Below are 21,785 nucleotides of genomic sequence, written 5' to 3' on the forward strand. Positions count from 1 at the left end.
TTTCCAATGCAGAGAGGAAATCTGGGAGCTTTACATAATTCATCTGAAATAATTGCTGAAGTAGGAAGTGTATGTTGGGGTGTTACAGAAAGGAAATTTTAGATTTTGAAAGTGGTCCAGATAAATATCTTTAATGCAGGGATGCTTTCTTTTATGCTAATGACCCTTCTCATAGTGAATAGGAATTCTCAAGGCTTCCGGTGAAGATAGATAATGCTGGAGAAATGGCACTTGCTTGGCTTAATATATGAAATTGCTCAAATGTAGCAATGGTTCTGTTTATATTGCAAATTAGCAGCATGCCTCAAACATACTGGGTGCTTTTGCAATTAATTCTTTTAAATGCTCTAGCTAATTTGTTGTTAAGACGTACATGAGAAAAGATCTGATGTTATCTGGTATCTAGCCTTTCACCACTTTTTTTAACCAAGCCTACATTTTATTGGTTTCTATCCATTCCCGTAGAAGGTCAATGATAATTGCTGAAGATGCATGTAAGATGCTAGTATGAAACCAGAAAGGTAAGTAGAGAATTGTTATGTTGCTTCTTGAGTTACTTTTCTTAAAGGGATGAACCTCACTAGTGAAGTCAAAATGTATAGTAAATACTGTTAAACCAGTTCATCTTCAAGATATATGTATTGAGTCTCATGAAGTACGTCTATCTTCTTGCAAAAAAAAAAAAAATTAATCAGGGCAATGCATACTTTGGAAGTTGATAGTAGTATATGTGACTACACAGTTTACTGCTTTCTCTTTTGAAAATCAATGCTGCATCCTAATTCAGCCTAGTTACACCTTGTTTTCTTGTAGCTTTTGAAAAAATGGTGCACTTCTAAGTTCTTTCTTTTTGCCTTTCAGTTTTGAAGTAATGCAAGTTCATCAGCAGCAAAAGGTCCCCATAAGCTATTTAAAAGAAATTATATTGGAGCAAGAATGTTTCTTGATCACTGTCCTGTGGACTGGTTGGATTCATTTTGATGAAATAAGCTTTAAAGCAAAACACAAATACACAAGAGAAAGCATAACAAGCAATTTAATACTTGCCATCTATATTGTAAGGCCATCTTGATATCTGCAGCACTGTGATAATACTTCTGTATTTAAACTAGTTTTAACTGTATTTCACTGCCAAGCTTTAACTAATCTACACATCCAGAAATGGTAATGTGATACTGACAGGTCTTGAAACTGGTTCAGAACAGAGGTAAGGGAAATGCCCCTTTCTTCCCTGAATTTATGTAAGGATTTTGTTTTGGATCCTTTTAGAACTGAGATGGGCCTTTATAAAGAAGATGGCATTTCATAACTTTGAAGACTCTTCATTTAAAAGTCTCTGACTTCACTTTAAGGAAACTGCTATGGTTTGTCTGAATTTGTCTGAAACACATGAGCTGTTTGGCCACACCAGCAAGTTAAGGACTTGGACTTCTTTCTCCCTCTTATCTGTATATATATTTCTTTTGTTAAGAGGTCTCAATTCCAGTAGCTCTGCAAGTCTTTGATATTGACACCTCAGACTGAAAAAATATACCACAGGTCTTTGCATTTGATCCTCTGAAGTTGATGAGCAGGGCTTTTGCTCAAACCCACAATTGTTTTTCTGTCCAATGCCAATTAGGTTTTTTTGCAGAGACATTTTGCTCTCAGTGGTAGAAATAGATGTTAATGTGCAAGTGTTCAAGTCCCACACTTACATACTGTAGAAGGGAAAAGATGGGGTTTTTTTTTCCTGTTATCATGCTTCTTTTATAATATATGCCATGAAAGAGTTGAAAGGAGTTTGAAATTCTCTCCTGTGACAATTTTCTGATTACTCTGCAGTCTTTGGAACAGCTTGAGGATTATGCAGTGCCACTACAGCTGGGCAATAAACAGTTGTATTTAGTGAAAATTCTGGGAAATTTTTCATTAAGTGAAGCTGTCATTTGATTTTGAATCCAAGTTTCAAGGTCAATTAAGATTGCATCTGAATCCTTTCTATTTTTTTGGTGGATAAGAGTTCTAAAAGCTCATTTTAAAAAATTCTTCATTTTTTTTTTTATCTAGATCTGCATTCTTTTAATTTACCCGGTGTAGGGCAAGTTCAGTTTTAAGTGCATGTTTTAACTGCAAATATTAAACTGAATTGCATTTCTATTCTGCTGCAGCTGTGTTCCAGCAAAGCATTATTGGCTATAGCATGGCCAATTTTGTACTGCTCAGAGAGGCACGTCATGCATTGTATGCTTTTGGGTTTTTTTTTTAAATATACATCAAGGAAGTTATAAGTAGCACAGACACAGATTCAAACTGTAATTTCTGTTTCAAAGGCCTTTTTTCCAGTGTAGAGATTAGTGCTTAGTGTGTGCATAGAAAAAAAAAAAATCCTCCCTAAAGCTTTGCTTTCATATACTTACAGAATGCCTCCACTAAAAATGAAAGAACTGGTGAATGAATTTCACTACAGTGATTAGCTGTGCACATGAAGATTAGAAGAAAGTTACAGTTGATAGTTGAAGGAATAGAGGGGAAGCAACTCAGGTACTTTTTGGGTTGAATGTAGTGTGGTTTAAGAATCTCAAAAGAGAAGAAAATAGAATGAATTCTAGAACCTTTGATACTAATGTTCAGCAGAAAAATTAGGATTAAATCCTGCCCCAATTTGAATAAAATTCTATTGAGCAGGGTTCCACCCAGCATACTGATTTCCAGCTTCTTTTGACTAAAGCCTAAAAAAAGATTAAAGCTCCATGGCAACTACTATCTTAACTCCTGACAGCCATAGTATAAATTACATCTTGTGAAAACCTAATACTGAAAAGTTTTATTTAGGTCACCAGTCAGGCTACGAAATGGAAGGCTTGTAGATGCCACCCCAAACTTCATTTTGTCCCTTTATGGTATCAGTGAGGCAGAGATTTTTGTGGGTGGCAAATTGGATGCATATGTGGTATGAATAAAAAATCTGACAAGTTTTAGGTGTGTAAACTTTTTTCATACTTCTGGGGAAAGACTGCAATTTACTTGTGACTGTAACCTTCCAGTAAGGGATACAGCAAGGTTCAGCTGGGAGACAACAACCCAGATAGGGACAACATGAGGTTGTCACGATAGTTGCATTTGCTGGCAGTGGAGGAACAGTATTGGGCTGGGATTTTTTGTGTTTGAGGGTTTTCTTGTTTGCTTGGTTGCTCTTGGGTTTTGGTATTTTTGGGTTTTTTTTTTTGAGTGGTTGTTTGGTTGGTTTTTTTGGGGTTTTTATTTGGGGTTTTTTTGTTGGTTTGGGGATTTCGTGTGTGTATTTTGGTTGGTTTAAGTTGGTTTTTTTTTTGAGTGGTTGGTTGGTTGGTTTTTTTGGGGTTTTTTATTTGGGGGTTTTTTGTTGGTTTGGGGATTTTGTGTGTGCATTTTGGTTGGTTTAAGTTGTTTTTTTCTCATTTGTTTTTAATGGAGAGGGGAGGGAAATGGATGGAGGTTGTGAATTCATTTGCCCACAGATACTTCAGTTTTGCTACAGAAGCCAGGTCTCAGACTTGTGTGGAGATACTGCTTTCTTGTTGTTTAAGGTTAACAATGTATAGGTTATCAGTGGTGGAAATGAATATAAGTGGGCATTAAAATTCTAGAGTCAACAGAACTGTGGTAAACAACAACTGTCACAGACATATTTTATGAAAAATCCTTTTGCCAGGATCTTTTCTCCTGAGAAGCTGGGAAGCTTCAGCTTCTCCATGTTTTGCTGCTTCGGAATGTGATTTGGAGAATTGTTTACCCAGCATGTGAAATTGGTCATCAAGTAAAAACAATGACAGCCACCTGTGTCGAGGCTGTGAGCAGTCAAAAGATTTTATTATCATTCCTTTCTATTCTCTTCTAGCATTCTGATGGATCCTTTCTCTCTATTCTTTTTAGTATAGTTTTAGTATAGCATTTTAATATAATATAATATTACAATATAATAAATCAGCCTTCTGAAACATGGAGTCAAGATTCTCATCTCTTCCCTCGTCCTGGGACCCTTGAACACCACCATACAACAACAATGCAAGTCCCCAAATTTCTATTTGCATGAAGAATATCTGGTACTGCTATTTACTTCCATTTTCTTGTTCTTTGGCTATTTTTGACCCTATCCTCTCTGGGCTATGTGTTTTTCAGGTCTTGAAGAAGGACTTTGTCTGAGGAATGCTTTATTGGATCCATTAAATAGCCTGGATAGCCTGGTGGATACACCGGGAAGGACTGGTAACCAGGATCATCGATCCTGCCCTGCTTGCAGGCGCAAAGCAGGGCAGAGGGAGTGGTTTGTGTACTCCCAGCCTATCAGCTGCTGCTGGGCAGACAGAATTATTCCAAGGCTCTTTTAGACTCATCAGATAGCAAAGTTCAAGTCTTCAATATTCTATTTAAAAGGAATAAACCACTCTTGATTTATCAAATAAAACCAACAAAATATCAAAATTAGATATGTACTACTCCCATTAAAAATGTACCAGAGTTGCAGCCCACTGCATTCCTACATTACTGCCTATGTAGAAACTTTGCATTGAAAATGTTTAATGGTAACAAGCCACCTATTACTGGAGAAAGAAGCAGTGCCAGTATAATCAGTTTTACATGCCTGCAAGTAGAATTGCTTTGCCTTTTCCTCCAGCAGCTGGAGTTTGATCACAGTGTAATGTACTTCTTTATAAACTGGATAAATTGTATGCTGATGTTCAAATAGATCACAAGCTTTTATCCTGTGACAGATAACAAGAGCATACTCAAATACAGATAGGTAGTAAAGTCTATTAAAAAAACCCAATTTTTTTCCCCCCAAGGGTGTAATATTGAGATTACAAACAAACAATTATTGTCAGTTGAACACAGTGAGTTGTATAAGTTAACCAGGAGAGCTGGGACACAGGAGATGATGTCACAAGTACATGTCCTTTTGGGAGGGCTTTAAAGTAGGGTAAATGATTTTGTATTTCTGAGTGTAAGATCATCAGAATTTCTGCAACAGTGAAGAAGTATTTGTATTAATTTCATAAAACTTGGAAATGTTAAATAATAGATGAAGTGATATGGAAACAGACAACTGAGATTTTCTAAATAAAAATACATGCTTTGGCTATGATTTTCAGTGCAGTAATCTGCAATCTAATGATAGTATGCACCAGCATGGCAAATTCATCTACAGCATGATTACATTTTATGTAGTAATAAAAGGTAGGAATAACTTTGAGTCTTTCCCCTCTTACACAATTCAAATATTTGTAGTAAACTGTAGCGGTTCTTCTGGATGATTTTGTGTAAAGAACATGTGATAGATTTAGTGATTATCATACCAGAGTATTCTAGACTTGTCTTCAGAAGTTGGACTTGCCCCTTCCCAAAGCACTGCCAGGCCAGCTGAGTTAACAGAGATGTGTCCACTCTTATGCTGTGCAACTTTTGGCTGTGCCCACTGTGGGGAGGGTCTTTAATGCATTACCTGATGAAGCTTTGCAGCCACAAGACTTGTTTTCCTGTAAACATGCTCTGCACTTTTGAAACCTGCTTAAGAATAAAAGATTGTTTTTTTTGAAAAGTGACATTTTAAGTATATAAACTTTTTTTTAGAAAAATCCCAAATGTTTTGTCACACCTGTGGCTGTTGCCACAGAGACAAAATTGGTTTGGGGGAAGCAGAAGCAGGCCAGACTTAAGTCTCATATTTAAAAAAACATTTTTCGCTTGCAACCCTCTGTCTTGTATTTAATGACTTTTCATCTATACTTGCTGGCATGAGGTGCAGTAGCAGAGAAGAAAGCATCCATAGATTTCAAAGGCTTGACTTTGTGAAGTGTACTAGAGTAGCTGGAACTGCAGCTTCAGTAACTGCTAACTGTAAAAGGCCATTAAAACTTATGAGAATTAACTGAAAAGAAATTTAAAACTTATAATATTTCAAATCTTGCAGATTCCTCAGAAGCAGGTTCCTCAGAAGAGGAATGGCCTGACAGTACCCAGAAACATTCCTGCATCAATTCTGTTGCTGGATGAAGGTTTTGTTCCAAAAAAAACCAACCAAACTTAAAAGCCATGAATGCATAAGATGTTGAAACTGTGGGGTTTTTTGCCTTGAATAGCACAAACAAGGAGAGACACTGGCTGCAAGCTCCTGAACTAAAGCCAGCACACAAATACTGAGTAATGAGAGGTCAGTAAGTTCATTCCTGTAAGAAACTGCTTGTGTTTTTTTTTTTTTTTTAAATCTCCTGCTATTTTTGGAATACAGCTTTGAGACAGAAGTTTATTTCAAAAACTCAGTAAGAAAAAGTTGTTTTGAGTTAGGGTCATGTTAGTATGCTTGCCATTTGGTAAAGCTCCTCCTTGAGCTTTACAGCCAAAGTAAATCTGCATATAAAGATACATAAAATGTGCTGCAAATCTAGTTCTAGTTTTCCTTTTTACTAAATTAGGCACAGATTTTAAATGGAATTACGTGATGAATATAAAAATTACCTTCTTCCATTCAATTTTTTATAGCTGAAACTAAGTTCCTTAGGCTGACTATGCTTTCAAACACCTATTACCTTCTCACTTATGTTAACTGGTATTATTTTCTAAGAGCTTGTGCCTCTTCACTCTGCCCCTTTCTCCAAAGGTGGTATGCAGCCATATTCTTCATCAGGTGCTTTATCTCCTATTCAGTAGCCTGTAACAGATAAGAATGAGGTGAAATTTTAAATCGTGGCTTTGGCAAAATATGGAATCTGCACCTAGCGGCTTCTGTCTCTGTTCAAAGACTGGCTCTATAAAAAAAAAAAAAAAAAAAAAAAAAAAAAAAAAAAAACAAAAAAAAAAAAAACAAAAAAAACCAACCAAACTTAAAAGCCATGAATGCATAAGATGTTGAAACTGTGGGGTTTTTTGCCTTGAATAGCACAAACAAGGAGAGACACTGGCTGCAAGCTCCTGAACTAAAGCCAGCACACAAATACTGAGTAATGAGAGGTCAGTAAGTTCATTCCTGTAAGAAACTGCTTAACTGAAAACTCTGTTTTCAGCAGAATGGTCAAGTTTCTACTGAAGGCTTGGTTGCATCCTAACTCAGGTATTCTAATTGAAGTCATCTAACTCAAGGCTCTAAAACATGGCTGACAGAATCCATTAGGTATCATGGGTCACTCCATAGGAAGTATCTGAAGCAGTAACTGGTACTGCAATTTCTGCTGTGCTTTTGAATGATGTAGGCAGATATTTAATGGAATATTATGAGTTTCAGTTGAAGTTGGTGCTGATATAAACAACTCCATTAAAACAGACTATATAATAGTTTTGCCACAATTTTATTTCAGTGTATAATTTCAAGTAGTTCTCTGATTAAACCCATCAGAGAACACCATGTGAGCTGTTAGGCTTGGCAAGATCATGAGATGGTTGACTGGTCTTCCAATAACTCTAAATAAATGGCATGCATTACTTCTTTAGCTGCCTCTCATTACTGTTCATACATTAAAAATACTACACTTCTTCCTAAATCTTATTGTGATATGAACAGAGCCACTGGAATCATGTTACCTTCTACTGGAATCTCACTGGGAGCTGGGGATGGCTGGCTGCATTTATCGCTAAATTTCACTAGAGCCCGTCTTCAGTCCAGAGTCTCCCTGTACTGTTTGTGTCACAGTGATTAGATTTTTAGTACAGAGTGGAATGATCATCATCTATTTCAGCTGGGAAAACGGGGGGTCATTCACAAACAGTCGTACCTAAAACCAAAGTCCCATGCACTGCTACTAAAGATGCACCAAAAAAAGCCTAATTTCATATAAATCATGCAACTTCTTATCAATGAGAGCCCAACATTCCTGCTCATTTCCAGTTTAGAAGATGAGAATATATAAGTAGAAACTAATATATTTGTGTCATTACTTAAAGTAGCAAAAACCTGGCAAAATGACTGACCATGGCTTTATCACAGTGGAAGGAGGCAAATGAGTGGATGAAAATTACATGGGAGTAATTTTGTTTAAAAAGATAAGTAAGTTGAAGTATTTTTACAAACATTTACAATCCTTGACTTATCAGCAGAAGCACAAAATCTATTAACTTATTCTTTGCATTTCATGAAGTTCCTTATCAGCATTAGCCAGCTTTCTCATTTTTCCTTTTCAACCAAGTCACATGGTGGAAGATTTTGATGGTTCTGGAGTGCACCATTCATGTAAGAAAAAAGAGGAACATATTCAGGAATTTACCCATTTTCCATAATGACTCCAAACCCAGTTCTCCTAGTGTCATATGTAATTGTCAAGTGGTACAAATCTGGCTCATTCTTAATGAGCAATTTTTAAACTTAAAATTTAGAAAAAATAGTAATTTTAAATGTCTGCCAGATAAACATACCTAATATTAATTTGATACTAGTGTTATAGAACAGCACTTCAATGATTATTTAATATAGTACAATAATAAATTATAAAAACCCCTAGGACGTGAAGAGATTAAGATCAAATGCTGCTAATTTTGTGCCATAGCAAAAAGAAAGCTGCAAAACCCCACCAAATCTTGTGAGATTAATAAATAGGAATTCTATTTTCAGATGTTGAGTAATTATATGCTATTTAGGTTCAGAAACCACACTTAAAGGTGGAGAGAGTTCAAACAAACAAGATAGAGAAAAGATATAGAAGACAATGACTACTAATGATAGAATAGAGCCTAGAAATGAGAGAACTGAGGTCAGGAATCCTCAGTAATGTGAAAGTTTGCTTTCAAGAGGAAAGGGACAATCTGTCCAAGTGAAAAGGACAATAACTGATGTCCCTTGGATGGAGGGCTGGAAGTTTAAATAAGACACTAGGGAGAAAACAAAACAAAAAAAATGAGCTGTCCAACCATAGTGGCAGTGAAGCACTGGATATATTACTTTGGAAAGTAAAGATCTCCAGTGACAAAGATGCTACAAGGCAGGGTAGACAATTATGCTGACATCAGTTTAATTGTAACTGATCCTGCTGGCAGGGGAAATGGATTGGATCAGGAGTTCTTGAGCTGTGGGAAGACAGTGACATGTCCTTGGAGGCCCAGGTAAAGCTCCAGAAGAATTTAATTTGGTATTTCTCTTTCTTCTGACCTTTTCCCTTTGAAGTTCTCTCTGAAAGTCATTTGAAGAATGTTGTACTTATTCTCAGTCAGCAGGAGAGGAAGGGAGCAGAGCCATCAGACTCTCCCTACCTAGGGGCACATTTTGAGCATTGCCAGTGGCCATCTGGGGGGACACTTGTTCCATGTTCATTGCATTGCCTTGGCAAGCGTGAACTGAACTGTGGTGAAGGTTATGCTGCCACCCCAACAGCAGAAAGTCCATGTGGGCTGACCCTTCCCTTTCTAATGAAATTCAGATCCACTACTGAGGAGCATTTAGAGGCATAGGATGTGAGGAATGGTGTCATTTCCCTCGGGCATCAAAACTTGGGTCAGGGAGAGGAAGTTTCTATTGATACCTGGCAATTCAGGCAGCAGCTGCAGAAAACAACTACCCAGGGACAAGACTCTAGCTATGCTACAGAAGTAACCTCTACTTGCTGGACTGAAAAGAGGGATATGTGTGTGTGTGTCCAGGACTGCCTTGTCAGTGAAGAAAACATGGATGGCAGATGGAAAAAAAATTGGAAACTACCAGTTTAGACTGATATCTAAAGAGACAGTAATGCTACTGAAATAGTATTTAAGTGAGGTCAGTCAAAATCCCTCCTTCCCACTTCTCAGGCAGCTTGAGTCACTAATTCTTGCAGTTGAAGGAATATAATAATTGCACATCAGTCTGGTCTTCATCTCTTTGATCTCCCTGCTTCAAGACAAGAACAGTCTGACTTAAAGGAAGGTTACAATGACCTTATTTAGTTATATCAGTAATTCATATTTCAGTGTAAATCCATGGCCTGGACAACTGATGTTTCAATTTCAGCTCTGCAGTGTTACAGAAGTTAAAATTGTCACTTGTCTCTCTTTTGCTCATTGTCCTACTGGGTGGAGCCTGCTGGTGCAGCTCCCTGAAGGCCTTTGACTGAAGATGGCCTGCCAGAATAGGTTGCTCAGGAGTTTTCTTTGTATTGCAGCTCAGCCAACTCTTTGCAAGCCCAGCCTCTAAATTCCCAATGACAAAAAGATCCCTGGCAAAACATCAGGATTCTTTGATACCACATGAACCATGTTCTGGGAACGGCACCAAAAGATCTTATCCAAACATTTCTCACAGACTTCACAAACACTAGGGAAAACCAACTCAGTCCAACAGGCACAGGGAAGAATGAGTTGCATCTTTCTGCTCCAATGAGGTCTTTATTACTATTAAAGGGTTTTATCTCCAGGAAGCGACTTCTTTTGTCTCCCTCTATTTCTGGAAAATGGGGCCTTAGCTCCCATTTCAGATCCCACAGTAGCCTTGTAACTAAGAAGTAAAGCTGACCTTAACCAGACTTAAAGTTTCTACTCAGTTTCACAATACACCATAAAGAATTGCTTATTTTCAGATCTGAACTTTGTTTAGAGACTTCCATGAGTATCTGATGAATTTTTTAACCCTTTATGCTAATAACTATTGTGACTCAAGAAAACAAAAATAAGATGGTTGACTGAACAATCATTCTAATTGAAAGTGTTTAGCAGTTAGTTGTATAGAGAGTGAACATATGGTTTGTTCTATATATAAAGCTTTGTGGATGCTGCAGTCAGTGCCAGAGACAAGCTCCTACCTATTCTCAGAGAGGCCAAGCAGTAGTCCTCCCTCAAGGATCCAGTACTCTTTACTTTGGCAAGGAACGATGTAATGACCTGATTGTTTCTTCACATACTTTTTCAAAAGGTCATAAGTTAACAGAGTCTAGGAAAAAACTAATTTACCTTGCTTATTTTGTGCAATTAATTATCTAAAGACATGTATTATTTAGTTAAGTTCTATAGAAATGTAAAAAAAAAAAAAAATCCATAAGCATGCACATCCCCTAAATTTACTTTCTGAGTAAATTTGTGTTTAGTACCTGAAAAATGAGTGTTAGAGAATCTGGAAGAAAGGCAAATCCCTTGTTTGTAAAGACAAAGAGTTTTGTATCCCTCATCAGCACAATTTCAAAGCTTTCTACTTTTTCCATTCTAACAGCATGGCATTCTGATTTCCCTGTGTTTAACACTGTAACTACTGCAGCAATGAGATTCTTGCATACATCTCTGAGGCAAAAAATCCCCCAAACATTCATAATTTATGACAAGTAATTATTTTGCCCACAGAGTTGTCACCATTGTGTTTTAAAGTTTGACGTGGCTTGGTTTATGAAACTCCTGAACAATTCTATGACAGTGATTTCCAATTCCCCAGCACAGACGTAAATGTATCCAGTTGCAACAGGGCTGAAATTCTGGCCTCACTGAAACCAGTGAGAATCAGGAGTTAACCTTTGGAGTTCTGAGCTTTCCTAATTAAGGAAAAAAACCCTGGTTTTTTGCTGTAATTTGGTTGAGACTTGGCCTAAAAAAGTCTCCACATCAAAGTATTGCAAGGATGAGTCTTTGGCTAATGCTTTATGTTCAACTTGCTTTCAAAGGAGATGATTTCAGCAATGCTTGGCATTGTTAATCTATGTAAATTCTGAATCCAGCCATTTGCAGTGTGAAAACAGGCAAGGCAATTCAGGCACAAATTGCAGAAAGTAGTACCTTTTTTATGTCATTTTTGGCAAATCCACCCTTTAAAGGTTTCAGTCATGTTTTCAAAGGCAATACCATGCTTTTCATGTTATCTTGTCAGCTACCTGTCCTCATCTGAAAGGAAGGCAATGTTTAAACATCAGATACCTGTGTATATTGAACTTGCCTGGAACAATTTAGTATAGTCACAATTTCTCAAATTCCATTTGTGTTTTTTTGCCTGGTTATTGATCTCTGCAGCCAAATTCCATTTATAGGTAGTCTCTCCATCACAAAAAGCTAAACAAAGAAGTTCAAGAGAAACACCTACATATTTGAGGTTAAACTGAAAAAAACCCCATTTGTAGCACAGCAATAGAATACTCTGCATTTAACACGTGTCTGTGGTTGTTCTACTGGGACTACCTTGGGAGTTTGCTGAACAGTCTACTTGAATTTTGCTGTCCACCTTTTTGGTAAGTACACAAAAGCCAGGTACTCCAATGTTTGCAGTGGTGAACACTTCACTTTCTAGGTGAAATACAGGGTGCTGATCACTATGTGTAAAGCCTGATGTAATCTGCTTTATAGAGAAAGCAGAAATCAGCAAAACTTTCTCTCTTCAACTGTCTTACCACAACAGCTGTGCTCAGAAGGAATGTTTCCAGGTATCTTTTTCGGAGCCAAGCTGCACAGGACATTTTTTAAAACATGTCATGGTTTTATGATTTTAATGCCATCAGATACATGTATTAACTTCTGATTATTTATAAGACGATCTAAAATATATATTCAATTATAGATCTTTGATGTCAGTATTCTATTTACTGGTAAACTATTGAGATAGAAACAGAAGCTTGAAGTCAGCACTGCAAATCAGACCTTGGTTTCCAGAATGTGGAGGTTTTTAGGATTAGAATACATTTCATTGATAAGGAGCATTTGTAAGATTTGGAACTTAATTTAAATTATCTTAAAATTCCACGAAAAATCCACATTAAATTTGGTTCATATCTCTTGTATTCTCACAAGCATGAATACACTTATTCACAACTTAAGCCCATCTCCTTTGTCACATGATTTATTCAGGTCACTTGGTATTAATTTCATTAACCAAATGGCATGCTGGTTTTCATTGCAACTTTGTTACAGATGTTCATGTGACACAGTAGGAAATGAAATAATATACCATGGTAAAGTAGAAGAGATTATTGAAATAGAATATGGAACAACAATAGCAATAGTTTGAAATTTCCATTTGCATGATCCTTTCAGAAATTAATCAAACCCAAAGAAACAATTCTTTTTTAAGAAATGGCAACTGAAATGAAACCACTCACCTCCAGGGTGAACTGAAAGTAACTGGGCCATATGCCTGTGGTCTGTACATTCAAGAGTATTATCTCAGCAGTGTCTGCAACATGGATTAATGCCATGAGATGATAGCCCAGACAATTAATGAAGCAAATGTGCAAATAAAGTCATTGCAGCAACCCTGATCAGTGTGAGAGCAGACAAAGGTGCTAACACTGAAGGTTCTACTTGCTGCTCCATAAGGAACAGCAGAGCTGTTCATAGCAGGAGGGAGGCACTTCATAACAGTAATTGGTTTAAACCATCTAAGATTATATGAAAAGAAAACATGCTCTATCAAGAATATTTTAGGGTCAAACTTACATCAGAGAAAAGTCAAGCTGACCCTTCTGAAAATAATGGAGTAATACAGGATTTGCTCTTGGAGCAACTACTGGGCATGACAGGATGCAGGTACCACAATTTGAAGTTGAATGGAGGTGTAAAAGAGCTGAAACCTCTTGCCTTCAGACAAAACACAGCTGGATGAAAAAACTGTGGGGAAAAGCCCAACAACCTAAAGCTGTTAAAAGGCTTCCAGTGTGATTTTCAAAAACTCCAGAAGAATTTAGAATGCCCTTGAAGACCTCATGGACCACTGCCAAAATAATTTTTAAAATTGCACACTACTTCCTTTTCTGAAGAAGCACGAATAAAGTTTCTAAACATTTATTAGCTAAAGATCACAGGGAATTAGTCATTAGTTACAGCTTCTCCCTGAAAATGTCCATAGAATCCCAACATATCAATTCAACAACCACATCTCTTTTGCTAGCACTGAAAACCCTGCCTTCTTTTCTATTTCTGTACAAAAGAAGAGTGAATTAAAAGGAAAAAAAAAACATACGTGCAGCATGAATGTATCACACTACTAAATAAAACCTGGAGACTCTTGTGCAAGTACAAGGAAGAATGAAGTGTTTCCAGATATGTATGCTCATCCCAGTGCCAGAGGTATATGACAATGTCAGGTTTATACTGTCAGAATCAACCAGATGAGCAAGGTACAGAATAAGCCCCACATGCTCTGATGCAGCCAGATTTGGACTTTTCACACCAACTATGACATGACTGGGAAGGGGAGGACTGCTCTGGCAGTGACAGTTCAGGAATAAAAACTACCACATTGCTAAATACTCTAGTTAACTGCACATTTTAATGCTAAAAGATTGTCATGTATGGTAGTTGGGATTTTTAATGTGGTTTGATTTTGCTATTTTCAAATTATTTTGCCCCATCCCCTGTCTCTGCCTGCACTGAATCTAGTTGCAGTGTTCATTATGATTTGCTGTCCTTTCAGTGTCATCACCATCTGCAAATATAGTTTTATATACTTCAGATGTTCCAATGATAAAAACCAGGACTGAATTAGGACACCAGCAGACACTTTGGATGATTCCCTCACCAATCTCTTGTATGTATGGTCTATTGCTTCCTTCCTTTTTCATCCATTTTCTTTCTAACACTTTGTCTTAACTCCTAGCAATTAACTCCTGAATTTACCTTTGCAAATAACTTCTGTCTTTGATGTAGAGTATTGCCAGTGGCATTTGAAAAATCAAATTAATGTGAGTGGCAGGCATTTGTCCTAAACCTCATCATTCAAGTCCTGTCAAACATACTGCGTTAGTAATTATGAGTATCCTAGCATCATATGCTATGGAAGTGGTCACCCTTAGGAAACCCATCATTTTTTACACGACTACAATATTTACACAGCAAAGATTTATAATGAACCCTGAGCAGACACTGGGAATATGACACCAACTGAGAGAACACTCTGCACTGCATTAGCACAAATCCAGTTCTCAGAAAATTCAGTTTGACAATCTCAACAAACCTAAAGCTGCATGCCAGACTGGTGTATCAAACCAGGAAAGAATGACCTTCAAATTACGTTTGGAAGAAGTACTTGAGTAGCAGTTTGTTAGTGGAAGATATAGAAGGTTTCTGAAGAGACAAGAGAACTCAAACCTACAAAATTTATCCTTGGAATCCCTTATAAATTTGGATTTGGTTTATATAATGACAATATATCAATCATACAACAATATAAATAAACTATTAACAGACCCGACTTCTTCTAAAGATATGATGGAAGGCTGATATTCAGTTGGGTTATGAAGAGGAACATTTTAATCCTGAATTCTCAGCGGTGAAAAATACTTTCCACTGGTCTATGAACACATAGAATATAATCTTTCACTGAATTTCCTGATGTAAGTATGGAGAAATTCCTGTGTATAGAAGTATCTGCTGAAGAAATGAGTATTTCATGCAGCAACTGGCATGAGTCCATCAGATCAAAACCTTGAAATAATAAAAAAAAAGATACAGAGCTGAGTATGTTGCCTGAGTTTGTAGCTGGCATGTATTCCTTTCCCTTTCCTGACCTCAGAATGAAGTATGAGGCAATAAAACTCTAAGGGGAAGGAAAGTCAAATAAGAAACAGAGAATGTGAAAATATAACCCACATACAAAGCAAAAGAGAAAAATAAATCCAAACAAGAGAGAGAATTGAAACAGAGATTGAAATGACAGCAGGAATGAAATGCAGAGAGAGAAGTAAAAAGACATCAGAAATAATTAGGAGAAGCATAAAAAGTAATACGAAAACCCCTAAAAAAAGAGTGAAGGGTCATTTTGTAGCTAATTAACTTCTGAAAGAAATTATAATATAACATATCTTCCAAAAGAGTTAGGGAATTTTCTGCCATTCTATTTTTTCAATTAAGAAAATCCTTAAGTGGACATACAAAGTGTGCATAATTTATCCAACAGCTACTGTTGAGATTCACAACTGTAAACTGCATAATTGAAGGTTTGTTTTGGTTTTAAAATTATAGAATCTCCTGCTAATATTTTTAAAAATTTTTACCTTTCTCTCTTTATTTTCTACATTTGACAGATTAATTTCCATTGAAATGTTGGAAAATACCCATTAAAAGTCCTGACAAGTTATCCTCTTATCAACTAAATTCATAAGCAAAATAAATACAGTAACAAGTCCTTCTCTCTGAAATGCTGGGGGAAAAAAAAGGATAATGAACCCTTCATAAGTTAGACATTTAAAAAAAAGGATATTAAAACCTCATGCTCCAGTATATAAGGCAACCTCTAATTGAGGAAGCCATTAAGCAAGGTCCATTAGACAGCAATTTGATATAAACTGTCTTCTACCTTCCTTTGAAGGACATGACAAACTATTGTCAAGGAGCAGAAACCTGAGCTGAAACTGAGGTTACTTGATGAGACTGCTACCATTTTTGCAAGACAAGATTTTGAAACTGAAAAAAAATGCCATAGGAAGTCTAAGAGGCTGTTAAGCCATAATTGGTGGTGTAGAAAGAAAATTTAACTACTACCTAGGGAAGTTTCTGTCTCCTGTCAGTCAAAATTCTCATGACCAAAAGACTGACCATTTTGCAGAAGTCAAAGGATGCCATGGCACTGAAAATTACAAATGACTTGAGCAAATAGCAGAGAGGCAGCAGGGACCATCATTTGTACATAATTGCTCAGCTGTAATTAGCTATGTGAGCTTTCCTGCCTTTTGTAGAATAAAGAAGTCAACTCCACCTCTTTCTAAAGACTATTTTTGTTTGTATGGTCAGCTACAACTCAGAAATGGTATAAGAAGGTGTTCTTGACCACCTCTCAGCTGTTAATCTCTGTGTCTCAACATCTACTTATTTCTCTGCGGATGACTTATTCCAAGTGCAGAAGGAAATAAGATAGAAGTAAATCCATTTGTCCACAAGGAACCATCATAAAACCATGGCACTCTTCCCATACTCTTAAGTCAAGAGTAGATTTATTATTTTTTTTATGAAATACAAATTGATCTTATGATTTAACAAACTAGAACTAGAACAATAAATCCTGTTTCTCCTTGACCAATTGTTTCCAAAAAATAAATGCCCCAAGGAGTTCCTGGTCCATTGCCTATGTCTGAACTGGCATACTGTTTGTAGCCAAGAATTTTGAGAGATTTCCTTTTAAAGACTGAGAACTTATTCACACTTGTTTCTACCTGGCCTAATTTTCTTAGGGATTACTAATTTATTCTCAGTTATTCTTATTTTGTACAATTCTAGTGCCTTATTCATGTTACAAGAAGAACAGCATACATAAAAACCAAAGACTGATGACATTTACATCACAAGATTTTGCTTTGCCTGCTTTGCCACTGAATTGAGGGGTCCCAAAAGAGGTAATAATTTATCATAGGGAGGCAAAATCATTCCCTACCTGGTCACCATCCAGTCCCAAGCTAGCTTGAGGACAAATGCCCAAATCCAAAGCTCTGTGAAGTGTAAGAGATGACTTTCACCTGGCAACCTCCTGGGTATCAAAAGTTGCTCCAGAAGATGGCAGATTGGATTTTAGGAAAAATGTTTTCACAAAAAGGGTTGCCAAGAATTGGAACAGGCTGCCCATGGAAGAGGTTGAGTCATCATCCCTGGAGTTATTTAAAAGACATGTAGCTGTGACACTTAGGGACACACCATAATGCTGGACTTGGGTTAATGATTAGACTCTGTGATCTTACAGGTCTTTTCCATCCGAAATGATTGTATGATTCTATAAAAATCAGACTGCTCTTGGCTTCAGCTCCCTCTGGTGGGTAATGCATACTGCAAAGACCAGCAACTACTGCTAAAGGTGACCACCAAAAAAATGAAAGAAGCTGCAGGTTTCTATTATTTTTCTTAAAATACAGCTAAGCGCACTGGATGAGCAATGATTACAACAGAGATCAAAGTTACAGCTACATCTTTGCACATTTGTGCTGAGAAGTAGAAGATACAAAGTTCCTGCCAGAACAGAACTCCGTTTGAATTCAGAGAAGAGATGGGGGTTTCAGTCCAGGCAGAAACTGATTTTCAACATCTAACACTGATTAAAATGAAGAACTAGTTAAACACAGTTTGTTTTTATGAGAACATTCACTTGGATTTCTGTTCTTGACTGATATTTTGAGCTGTCCTGGTTTCAGCTAGGATAAAGTTAATTTGTTTCCTGGCAGCTGGTGCAGTGCTGTGTGTTGGATTCTGTGTGAGGATGATGCTGGTAACACACCGATATTTGGTAAGCAGTTCTTACCCCAAGCCAAGGACTTCTCAGTGTCCCAGGTTCTGCCAGTGACAAAGTGCACAAGGAGCTGTGAGGGACCATGGCCAGGACAGCTGGCCTGAACTGGCCAAAGGGATATTCCGTACCATGGAATGTCATGCTCAGGACATAAATTTGGGGAAAGTTGGTCAAGGGGCACTGATGGCTGGTCAGGGACAGGCTGGGCATTGGTCAGCAGGTGGTGAGCAACTGGACTGTGCACCTCTTGTCCTTCTTGGGGTTTATTACTCTCTCTCATTTGCATTACAATTATTATTACTATTATTAGTAGTATATTTCATTCTTTTTCAATTAATCAACTGTTCTTATCTCAGCCTGTGAGTTTTGGGGGTTTTTTTTATGATTCTTTTCCTTGGCATGGGGAATGGGTGGAGTGATAGAACATCTGTGTGACACTTAGTTACTGGCTAGGATTAAAGCTCAGCAAAGGCATAAAGGTCGATGCCCTTCCTAAAAAGCATTCTGTTGGCAGGATTCAGAAAATATTCGTTATTTGGCAAATCTCACACCCCAGAGAGTCTTCATCTGTTAAAATTAATTTAGTTTCAGTGAAAAAGAAAACAATGCTTTTAAATGTGTGATTATCTTACCTACAAAACATGTATGCCCACCTATTTATCTGCTGAAATAACTGAAACTTACAGCATATTTTATAATTATATACTTGGGAACAAATCTAAGTCCTTCCACAAGGACAATGTGCAGACTGTATGGCAGGATCCCAAATACGTCGGTTATGATAATGGCAACTTGTGATAATTCTTATGTTAACATAAAATCAGTAATCTCTCCTCTACAAAATAGCACTTAAATTTTGATTACCTCATAAAAATGCATGGAAATGTTGCCAGCATCAGCGATCTGATAGAAGCGGCTTAGAATGAATTGTACTTTTCTGCTCTCACAAGTGGCACCAATAAATCAAACATTAGTTTTTGCACCTCTGTGTTGGTTTTTCTTTCATTCAGAAGCTTGCTTGTTGGTCTGAATCACATACTGACAGTTGTTTTGGAAAAAAACCCCAATAATCCCATCAGAAAACTGCAATTGAGTATGAGAACATTTGGGACAAGAATGGTCAAGTAAATTCAGGTTCTTCAATGGACCATGACCCTACTGTTCAAGCTGAGGTCCCACTTAAGCAACTGTATAGCCTATTCATTAAATGGCTCATGGAATTACATTACATTTAAAGACATCTCAGTGAATGAGAGGCTGCACATGACACCTGGCAATGTGTGCTGGCAGCCCAGAAAGCCAAACATGTCCTGGGCTGCACCCAAAGCAGTGTGAGCAGCAGGACAAGGAAGGGGGTTCTGCTCCTCTGCTCTGCTCTCATGAGACACCACTGGGAATGCTGCATCCAGCTGAGGTTCCCAGCACAAGAAAGACATGGACCTGTTGGAGCAAGTCTAGGGGAGGGCCACAGAAATGCTCAGAGGGCTAGAGCACATCTCCTATGAAGAAAAAGGGTTGCGATTGTTCAGCCTAGAGAGGAGAAAGTGGAGACCGGACTCTGGCCTGTCATTACTTACAGGGGGCTTCTAATAAAGATGGGGGCAAATATTTTAGCAGGGCCTATTGTCCTAGGACAAAAGGTAATAAGATTAAAGAGCATAGATTCAGACTGAATATAAGGAAGAAGATTTTTACAATGGGGTTGGTGAAACATAGGAACAGATTGCTCAGAGAGGTGGTGGATGTCCAGTCCCTGGAGACATTCAAAGCAAATTGGATGGGGCTCTGTTAAAGATGTCATTGAAGGGGAGTTGAACTAGATGACCCTTAAAGGTCCCTCCCAACCATTTTATGAATCCTTGATAACTACACTGCAGGCATGTGTTTTACATCACAACTTTCATTCTGAAAGAAGCTGTAGAACTTACAACAGACATTATCAGAAGCTCTTCACAAGATATGTAATTTTAATTGGAATTCTAAGCAATGGATAAAATACCCTAGAAACCGCTTCCAGAATTATTTTAATTAGCTCTTCTCCCCTTATGCTGCTTCATATGTTTGCACTTATATTAAGTAACATAAGGCTTTTATGAGGTGAGGGGCTTACATGCAAGTCATATACAGTTCAGACAAACATGTTTGTAGGACCGAATCCCCCATGTGGTGGAGGACTGGGGACAAAGCACATTTGTATGAACATGCTTACCATACTCATAGTTCTGTGCGCTAAGAAAGAAGTACTAAGTGACTTCATTAGCCCTGATGTACAACCCCTTTGAACCCCAGAGAAAATATCTGATTTTCTTTTGTTCTTAATATTAAACCCAGAAAAGATCTGTTTTTAAGAGGCTCGTGAAATCTGTGGCTTTGCTGTTAAATTATTATTGTGTTATTAAGACTACTCCACAGTAGTCATTTTATTCTCTGCAGTTAAATAGCATTTCACAGCATGTGTTTTATTTTGTTTGGCTAAATTCCAGGCTTTCTGGTCCTCTAGTAGAGCCTAAAGAGTTGCCTGCAGACTGTAAAAAGAGTTACCTATGTTTAAGTGGATTAAAAAACAAATTGAACTTGGAAAAGGCATTTAGGGTTATTGCAAAATAATGTCTATTTTACATACTTATTACAGTGGTAACCCTCTCACTAAGGTATTGCTTGTCCTACCACAAGATTCTCAGGAATGCCAAAACTGATGACGTCTTCTATCTTATTTTATTACCAAAACTAATCTGTCCCCCTCTTTTAGGAAATAATGTACTGCTGATCATTCTGGCTGAATGCTCTTCTCCTAACTTTGGGTTTCTAGTCTCACCTGTCTCCAGAAGCTCAGTGGATGCTTCCTCTCTGAGAGCAAGCGGAGCATACTCTTGAAATATGTTATGCAGTTTCTGGAAAGTGCTCAGCCGTTTGCGCGTAGCTTGCTGCCTGTGTGCAGATCCCTGCTGAAAATATCCCTGAAAAATGTGTTACAAACATGACTAAAAGACAAGCTGTGAGAACATACTGGAAAGTTAAGAAGCTGCTCTAACCATAAAACATGATTAAAGAACACCATTACTTCAGGTAGGTGCAGCTCTAGCCTACCAGATTGCTGCACAGTTTGGCAGATGGACAGATGTGGATTTGAGACTTACTATCTCTGTTTTAACAAGTAGATATCTCAACTGGGAAAATTACACCATCTCTAAGATGGGGATAAAATCTCATATATCTATTTGATGACAGTGTAACCAGCATCATCAATAAAGGCTCAGGGAATATTTTCCTTCAGATAATATCTTTCAGTGCTGTACTTCATGCTATAATGAGCAAAGCACTGCTGCTCATTTAAACATACAAATCATTTGCACGATAAAATGTTGAAGGAAACTCTTCAGACTCGGTATTTTTTAATGTAAGTGCTTAGCAATCAGATTTCCATTGATTAAAGGAGTGAATCACCTTCAGATTAATGAAGAATAAATTAATCTCCTTAACAGATTGGAAAGAAATGCATTCCTTTACTGAGCAACTTCTGAACAGAAAGAAATCAGCACTCACCTGGTAGGCTGCAGTTTGTAAGTACTTGCAACAAAATGGACATGAGAAAAGCACATTTCAGGTTACTCAGGGAACTAGTAAGTGAAATCTCCGAGGAAAATGTTTTTGCTGGTGCTGGGGTCCATCAATGCTGGTCACTTTTTAAACATCACCT

At 37.5% G+C, this 21,785-nt stretch overlaps 1 long non-coding RNA gene across 1 annotated transcript; it reads right to left on the reverse strand.

The window, feature by feature from the left end:
- Positions 1–6,266: 6,266 nt before the first annotated feature.
- LOC121360324 lies at positions 6,267–21,785 on the reverse strand. The gene is made up of 3 exons (XR_005956187.1): positions 21,632–21,785; positions 20,904–21,045; positions 6,267–6,667 (listed from the first exon to the last, which is right to left on the reverse strand). It is a non-coding gene; the product is annotated as an uncharacterized LOC121360324 (long non-coding RNA).

Source organism: Pyrgilauda ruficollis, unplaced genomic scaffold (assembly GCF_017590135.1).
Source record: "Pyrgilauda ruficollis isolate IOZ18807 unplaced genomic scaffold, ASM1759013v1 scaffold5, whole genome shotgun sequence".
Classification (NCBI taxonomy): Eukaryota; Metazoa; Chordata; class Aves; order Passeriformes; family Passeridae; genus Pyrgilauda; species Pyrgilauda ruficollis.